Source organism: Miscanthus floridulus, chromosome 14 (assembly GCF_019320115.1).
Source record: "Miscanthus floridulus cultivar M001 chromosome 14, ASM1932011v1, whole genome shotgun sequence".
In the NCBI taxonomy this organism is placed as follows: domain Eukaryota; kingdom Viridiplantae; phylum Streptophyta; class Magnoliopsida; order Poales; family Poaceae; genus Miscanthus; species Miscanthus floridulus.
The window spans coordinates 37,853,581-37,863,166 of NC_089593.1; positions in this window are offsets into that span (position 1 = coordinate 37,853,581).

Genomic DNA, 9,586 nt, shown 5'->3' on the forward strand with positions numbered 1-9,586 from the left:
GCTCTTTTCTACATTGTCCTATAAAAGGTTAGGCATAGTAGGAGGAATAACAACAGACTCTTCCTCTAAATGGTGCACCTCATCATATGAAGTCAAAACAGGAGGTGGATTAACAAAGGTTTCTCGCATAAGAAGTTTCATATCATTCCAAGTTTGAGGCTTATCAGAAGGATCTAAAGACTCCCACCAAGATAAAGCAGAATGTCGCAAAACACTAACTGCATTTTTTACCTTCCTCCTTGGACACATAAAACGAGTAGCAAATATGTTATCGATGGCAATTTCCCACTCCATGTACTCATCAGCACCTATACCATCATAAGTCTATGGATACGAACAACCTGTCATTGTTAGAAGATAGCAAAAGACAACACAAAAGTATTATCCCTACCAACTACTTAGGTTGTGGACAAGGAAAAACAAGGCACTCAACTCTCAAGCGTCTTACCACGGTCTTACAAGTGTTCTTACCAAAGCAACAGGCTATGCAATCGGTCAGTGACTGTGATACCGTTGTAGCTTGAGTGTAACAGTTGCAAGGCGAACCTGTACTTGGTTAGAAGAAAGTGGAGCTTGGACAGGCACAATATAGTAGCAAGGAATAGCAAAATTCGTATCTAAATAACAAAGCTGAATAAGTATCCCAAGTACTTGTCTTAGTTGCTGGCCTACTCATGTTCCAAGTACCAGATGTATCAAGTGATGTGAACAGCAAGAATATAATTAGGAACAAGGTAGAAATCAGCACACACAAACACAGCTCAAATGGCGCTCTCTATGTGCTCCTCTAGATATTGTTCCTCTTTTGCCCCTCTCTTTTTTCTCTATTTTTAGGCTGCCGTTGTTTTTTTGGGAAATTTCAACTTTTTCTTTTTATTTTTTTGATATTTTTCTTCACTTAGGAGCACAAAAGAAGTAACCACAGAAAATATGAGCTTAAACAAGTGAAAGACGTGGCCTGTGGAATTTTTGGAAGACGTGCTCGAAATCGACAAAGACCTTGTGACCACGAAAACAGGATCTTGTGACCACTTTTTGACCAAAATAAAAATCTCTGACCCCGATAAAGCAGGGGTTGGATGGATCCAATTTTTTTTTGATCGATTTTGATATATGGAACGTCGAAATCTGAGTTCGTATGTGAAAACTAGACCAGTTTTAAGAACGGACTCCGAATTAGAGGACAAAACGGGAACAATATGCGCAAAATTAGTCACGGCAGCAAGGATTTGATAGAAATAGTGAAGACAAGTGTAACAAATAAGATGACGTGGACTAAGGTTTGATGAATACAAAGGAAACTCAACAAGACTTGGAGATGTTCACGGATTATGATGAAAAACAAAGGAGAAAACACAAACTGGACTCAAAAACGATATAAAACCAGCAACAAGAACTTGACCTAGGGCACAAACTCAACAACGCGAAATAGAGATGAAATTACACGGCACAATGAGGCTATAGGATAGGGAATATGTGACGATGTATATATTTTTTTGCTTTTTGTGGACTATAGGTAATGCAAAAACAGTAACAATCTAAAGGGAAAAACAAAGTTATACCTAACGGACAATAAGGTCTTTGATACCACTTGATGTAGACTAGGCCTAATCTTCCGAAAGGTATGATAGTGTCGATTAGTGGAGACTCGATGTTCACGATCTAGGCTTCGAACCAAGATTGATTCGGACCCCCACAACCGTTACACCACTGCTCCGTTGGTTATCAACCACGCGAACGCGATTGACCTCGCCGAGAAGGCTTTCCTGCAAGCGAATCGAGAATACAAGCAAGAATGGGATGAATGCAATCTGAAATTGCTAATAAATATGAGGCTTATGAAATCTAGAAGGAGTTCAAGTCTTTATTCGAAAGGACTAATCGCCACAGGCGAACAAGATCAAGAACTGGGGACCTAGTTCATAGCAAGCGGCCTTGGCGATGATAGTTGCAGCAAAACAATGTCTATTTCATGAGGAAATCAAGAACTAAACAAAACCCAAACCCTAAGGAGAACGACGGCTGCTATTTATAGAGTCTTGGGCATCACCCCCTGGACGCGCCCCCTAATGGGCCCAAACACGATACATGGTCCAGCGGACCAAAAGACGGTGTCGCAGCACCCCGGCAGATTTTGGACACTGACTTGTTTTGAAAATTCCTATTGATTCCGAAGGTTTTTTGATGTGAAACCACTTTAATTGGCTTCCTTATCAAATTAGCTTTCCAACCATATATGGATTGTTGAAAACGGAGTCCGGATGCGTCCTGGGTGACTAGTTTAAGGCAGACTGGTCCTGCAGGCCGAGGTAGACTCGAACTTGAGTTGTTTTGGGCCTCCACCTCGGGGACTCGAACCGAATTAGCCTCGGGCATCCTTCTTGACTTGGACACCCTTGCTGGCCTCCTACCCCTCCATACCATGCACAAAACATGGTCATATGCATGGGTGTCATGTCCTCATCAATAGGTATACAAGTAGGTTCTAGTTACGAAGGAAGACAAGCTCTGTTCTTAATCTTCCTTAGAAATATCTCTTATGTGTAGATATGAAGTTGATCTTAGCCATGACTACTAGGTGTAATTGCACTAATCAATGTATGCTTTGACTTATAATTAAGAAATACTTAGGAATTATTCCCCTAATATTCTACTTAACCATGCTAATGTCATATAAAGGAGTACTCTGAGTGATCAATGATTAGTTATTATGCACTCACTAGTAGGAATTTCCACTTCTATGATGATCCGCTTTCATCACTGAATGAGCCAAATTTGTCATAATTTCAGTTTTATGATGAATTTATGATGAAAACCAGTTCATCATAGAAGTCGCGTCACACTTGAACTTTTATGATGATTTTCACAAAACATCATAGAAGTGGCTTGATCTGTGACGAAAATAGAACATCATAGAACTATTTTGGCATGCGTGGCAGGGGGCCTGCCATGCTGGTGGATGCTTCCGTTGGAGATGCTTTCCACATGTACATGCTATAGCCAGTTGCATTGGAGATGGTTTGGGTACGTGTCACCTTCTTATTGCACAACGTGTCCATCTCTAGTTCTTGCACATTTCAGGTTCTTACTAGACCACATGTCATGTTGTTGTTGTTCCACATGTCTATTTTTTATGGGCACACGTGTCATGTTGCGGTTGGATCATGTGTCACTTCTTCATTGGACCATGTGGCGTATTTTTATTGGTCCACGTGGCTGTTTCTTATTCAGCCACGAGTCACGGCACTGTCCGTTCATGTTTTGCATTTTTACTCAACCATGTGGCTTGAAGACATCCTTCCATGTGTTGGATTTTTAATAGCTCATGTGTCATGCTCTGGCTATTTCACGTGTCATGCACTGGTTCCTCCATGTGTCGCATTTTTATTTGATCACGTGGCCTGTTCTGGTTCTACCACGTGGAGTACAATAAATTCATCATAGAAGTAATTCGAGATCATCACTACTACACAGATTGACTACATAACAATTCATCCTGGCAATCAAATAACCACAATTAACATTTCACATGTTAGCAGCGAACCACTAATAGAGTATCACAACATCAAACCATCACATGCGTCCACACAACAGACCACAAATGTTCACCGCATCAAGCCGCAGGAGTTGAAGATAGAGAGTTAATTACTACGAGAGCTTAAGCGCAAGACTAGCTCACTGAACCTATTGTACTCCTCTTGTTGCTATTTCCTGAACTCCTCAAGCTTCCTTTTAGCCTTTTCTATCCTCACCTTCAGTTCATTTACTAGTTTGACGAGCTCAGATGTACTTTCCTGTTCACTAGCAAGTTGCTTCTGAAGTGTCATCTCTGCCGATGTCTCTACTCTGGTGGAGCTTCTCAGGATACCAGCATTCTTCAAAAAAAGGTTTTTGCTGCTTGCCTGGGAGGGGCGCTTGCCTTGGTAGAGGCAGAGAACCTTAGAAACAACATTAACACTAGTCATTGGTTGCTGCCCATCAGCAATAGGTTCTGCTTGCATAGCTTCCTATGAAATTCAATCAGTAAAATATTAGGTTATAGATAGTGGAAGAGGACTTCAACTAAAAACCCAAGAGATTAATTCATAACAAGTAATGCATAGAACTTCCTTAGACAACTGCTAATAGAGATTACATAAGCATAATGCATAGGTCTTTTGTAGCCTACTACCGATAGAGATTACATAAGCACAATATACAGGTACCATATTGAATGGTGTAAAATTGCAACTACAAAATTAAATGATGTTGCCACATTAGGCTCATGCTATGTTTCCTTCTTTTATGGCAATGGGTTCAGTAGATTTCAAGGAAAGCAATATGAACGTACTTACAACTGCTGCTCTTGTAGCATCACTTAGGCCCTTTTTTTGTACTAGTATGGAAGTCCTTGAAGACTTCCACAACATTAACATCTTCATCAGGTCAAACATGTTGTTCTAGTCCCAGATCATCATGTTGTTCATCAAGTCCTTGATCATGTTCTGTGGCCTTTCTCTTGTTCTCCTTCTTTTCATATTGCACATGAGTTTCTGTTTATATATATACAAAGGCAAGAGTGACAATAAAACACAACCATTTTTTTGAAAACGCAAGAGAAAAACACAACCATCACTTACAAATGTTTGTAGCTAAACAACATAGGAGCGAGATCCTATAGGTTGGTGATACTTCACTTTTGCACAGTTTTGCTTATTCGTATAAGATGTTTCCTATAGCTTCATTTGTGTTAGACTACAACATAAGTAGACCATAGCGAGACTGATAGGAAATCGATGGGTTCACACACACCTTGTTCTTAGCACTAGACCAAGTCTCAACAAGTTCACACCACTGTGCATCGCTCATGCACGAGATAGGAGAGGTCGTATGGATCTGATTAGCAGGGACACCATTGAAGTAGGTTTGCTTCAACCTATAGCATGCCTGTCATAGCCCACACTGGAATACATTCCAGCAAGCTTCTTGTGTTGGTGGGTGAGCCTTGTCAATGTCTAGCCTTGACTGCACACAGTAGTGTGAATAAAAAGTAAACCCATTAAAGTTGCTCAAAGTAGAGTTGAATGTCAAGAGAGGATACCCATACAACTAGTTAGCCTCTCCACAAAATTCCTATAATGGACGACACCAGAGGGCTTCTTATAATGTTTCCAATGTGTCAAAATTGGTATTTGATGCCTGACTACTACACCTATCTCTGAGGCAAACTTGGTAGCTTGCACTGGATCATGTGGCCTTCTATTCCCCTCGGCAACAGAGATGGGCATCCTTAATCCTCCCATTGGTTTGCTCATTTTGTCAAGCAAAATTCCATGAGTTCAAGGCCTCAGCTTCCTCGCACTTCTCGGCAATGGTACTACAAAGTTTTCATACATTCAGATTGTTAGAAAAGTAACATAGATATCAAATAGCTAGTGTGAATTGATTGATAGACATCTGTAAGGTAATACCAACCTAGGCAACTTTCATTGTTCTGTGGGTGGGTGGAGATAGGAGTTTGCTCAGAGGGCTCCTCTTTGGTATGGCTATCATCATCTGGCCGTGGGCAGTTTCTCATAGGGCTAGGTAGCTCAGAGGGCTCCTCTTCGGCATGGCTATCATCATCGGGCCGTGGGTAGTCTCTCACAGGGCTAGGTAACTCAGTGGGTTCCTCTTCGGCATGGCTATCATCATTTGGCCAAGGGCACTCTCACATAGGGCTAGGTAGGGAGCTATCCTGAGAAATGTCTCCAGTCAATTCATGAAGTTTGAATTGATCCCTAGGTATAGGTGTCTATGGTGGAGAATTATGTTCACCTACTGCTGATACCTCCACCCTTTTGCCAGCGGCAGGCCTCCAAGTATGAACTCCATGAGCAAACTCTCCTAGTCATGTTGAATTCACTCGCTTGGAGTGCCTTCACCCAGGACTCATGGCAACGCTACCTTTTGTCCTACTAGCAAAGCCTCCACTATGGCTCCTTCGACACGAACACCGAAATTGGAGATACAAACTTAAGTAGCAAGCATGTACAAATTGCATTGCTATCCAAATAGTAAAGCATTGCATTGCTACGTACCCCCCTCCAAACTAAATACAAGATAGAACAAGCACCTCAATTGCTAGGGGTACTGGCTCATCTTCTAAATCTAAATCTGTTTCAATTGTAACATCAAATCCCTCAACTACCTCCCCTGGTTTAGGGATATATTCAAAATCTTCACCATGTCTACCCTTTGTGCTTTACTTTTTTGCCTTTGGAGACACAGGTTTTGGGCCCACACATATTCCAAGTTCTTCCATCTTTCTAGATTACAAAGGTATTTATTAACTAAAGCTTCTATGGAATGTCAACACAATAGAGCAAGAGTATGCAAATAAGCGCCTAACTAGTATGTAACTACAGTTTATACGGAAGTCATTAATCCAATAAAGCACATGTCAGCTACACTCAACAATAGGAAATATATAACCCCATCGCTATCTACATATCCTTGGTTCAGCTTCTATATAGATCACACATCATAAAAGAAATTTGGGTACCTCTTTCTCCATGTCCGTGTTTAGATCCAATCTTTTCATCATGGTCACGAAGCTGGTGCGGCCGGTGTTGACGCATGGTTAATAGATCTGGCTCCGGCTAGGGTTTAGATCTAGTCGATCATGGCAGATGCTGAGGTAGGGGATCTAGATCTAGCTTGTACCATTGTTGAGGCTAGGGTTTGGAAATGTATGAGAGAGGGTGCGGCTGGAGAGTCGAGATTGAGTCAAGCTGCTGTGCCGATGGTGCCTAGCGTCTGGAGTAGGATGGCAGAGGGGGCGGCTAGAGAGTGGAGAGGGAGGCCATGGGACTAGGATTTGGAGCTAGAGGAGAGACGATGCAGGTAGAGAATGGAGATGGAGGCGGAGACGGTGACTCTTTACACTTTTATGTGGCCATCACATTACCACAAATGCCCTTGGCTGAAATCAATGGCGTGGCAAACATATTTTCCGCGTGGAGGGCAGAAGAGAGACATCTAATTTTTGGTGCATGTTGGCGGGACAGCTCGGTGCAGTGTGAAATCAAATTTTTGGAGCATGTTAGAGGGACTGCTCGACGCGGTGCTCAGCAGATACCGGAATTTATTCCATGTTTTAATAGAAAATGATTATGACAAAATGTTACTTACCTAATATCCATCTTTTCATTTTTTCTCCTACGCAACTGTTTATATATCAGATGAGTTAGTTGTTGCTTTTTTGGTTTTTCCATAATAATATAAATAAACATAAAACTAAAAGAGGATGATAATAAATAAATAATTAAAAGATGGATGAATTTGACACCTAAAAATTACCAAAAAACCCTACTCGCTGTAGCTTGTTGCACTCCATCTGCCGATTATTTTTTTATGTGTGTGACTGCATCTGCGGCTGTTTGAACTAAGGCCTATAATTTGGAAGCAAGGGGAAGGCAGGGCCCAGGGATGGAAAACCCTCCATAAATAACTAAATGGGTTATTAGATTTCCCAACCTAGAAAAAGTCATGGATTATAGGGGATTTGAGTTTCCAAAGAAAGAGAAAAAAACATCCTCCTCCTCGCTAGTGCTCTGGCGATTCACCGACTAGCCAGACTCATCGCTAGACAAGTCGCAATACTCCAGATCATTCTCCTCCTCATTGGAGTCATAGTAGGTGCTGTACATGCCATCGCTCGAGTACGTTCCCATTGCTCATCACCGTTGCTACTCGAATCGCTAGTGTAGTAGTCGAGGGGTTGACATGTTTTCCTGCTGTGATAATGAGAAAGTCCTTGGCTCTATGTATTTAATGCGTTAGACTTTCTCATAATTAGAGTAGGAAAACACGCCAACCCCTCGATTACTACTCTGATTGCTCATATTCTGAATCTATTTTATTAGTAATTACTAACGCTATGGGGACTCACGTCTTCTAACGTTTGTTAGCGTTTGCGTCGAGTATAAATATCCTTCCTGGTCTCTTTTACTTATCACTTGCAAGTTGCTAGCCAAGGAAAGGAGGTAGTGTTACAACTTCGTTAGCAGCTTTGTGATCGTCCTTATTGAGGTGAGTTTTAGTTTCTTTGTCATTTTATTCTAGTCAGGATCTCAATCGAGGCTAAGATATGGCCTAGGAAATATTCTGTTGCTTTGTGCTGGTTCTTGCTTGTTTAAGGTGTAGTGTTTCATATGCAGTTTTTTCTAATGTTTTTTCCTTGTGTTTTTTTTCTGTATGTATATAGAGAGATGTTGTCGTACCACAACACTCATGTTTACTCCATTAGAAAGCTTGCACTTTCGTAGCTAGGAGTGTCGCTAGGTATCGTATAAGGGGTACATGCTTGTTGCTTGGGGACGTCATGTTCATCAACAGCCCCAATGAATAGTTGTTGAAGCTATAGTTCATTATATGCTTAGTAAAGATTGCTTTGTTACAGTTGTTGAAGACTATGATAGTGGCGAGATTTTTGTCCATGTTAGGAATTTCGAGCAAATGAAAAGACTTGGTAGTGTTACTATGTTTATGGGAGGAGACTCTATCATCTTCACTTGTAACACCCTAGTGTTAAGCATTGCATTTGCCACTTGCATTTCATGAGCACAAGCATCATCCAAGCATTCATGAGCATGAGCATATGAAATTTCATCTTATTCTTACATATTATCACATGTGATGTTGGTTATATACATGTATATGCTTGTAATCATGTGTGACCAATGAAAGAGATGGTTGTGAAGTCACAAAAACACCTTAGACACATCTAGGATGGGAAATGGAACAATGTTTGTATTCATGACCTAGCCCAATTTGCTTCTAAGTGATGTTTTGCTTATAAACACCTTTTTAATGATCCTACTTTGACCAAAGTTGAACTATAGCATAGATTGTTTGCATGACAGTGCATCCTTAATAAAAGTTGTAGTTTTTGACATGGGGAACAAACTTTATTTAAGGGTCATGAGCTAATTCAGTGCCTAACATGGTCAAATAGAGCTCATAAGAATCAATAAATTGTTGTTTTGGGAACTTAGAAAATTTTCAAGTCTTAAACGGTTTACAGTTTTCCTGTAGCACACTTTGGGAATTTTTAGTTTAAAAACCATTGCAAATTAGACAAAACTCTTTTAAGCAGTCTTGTAGTATTCATGTAGCTCTACAATTTCTATTAAGGAAATTTTTGCTAACTCAAACCGGTTTAGGAGATCTAGAGGCTCCAAGATTGGGTTTCAGTCGGGTTCACCCGGTTTGAACCGACCCTGAGTGCGCGACGTCATGGCCGACTAGGCATAGGGCTCAGCTGCCGCTTGGCATTCGTATGCCATCGTTGGCCCTGCTCGTTAGGCCGGGGAGGAGGGTAAAGCACCACATCGCTGTTGCTCGCTCCTGCTTGACCTCATTTGCTTCTTTGCTCTCTCTCTCCCTCGTCCATGCTCACTGAAGCAGAACAGAGCACCGTCGCCATCGCCGCGCACCTCCACCATGCTTGCACACCGTCCATGCCACACCACCAACTAATCCATCTCACCTACAACTTCGCCACCACCTCCTATACCTCCCCAACCCACCATTGTAGCTGTTTGAGCCAAGGTGAGGCCACATT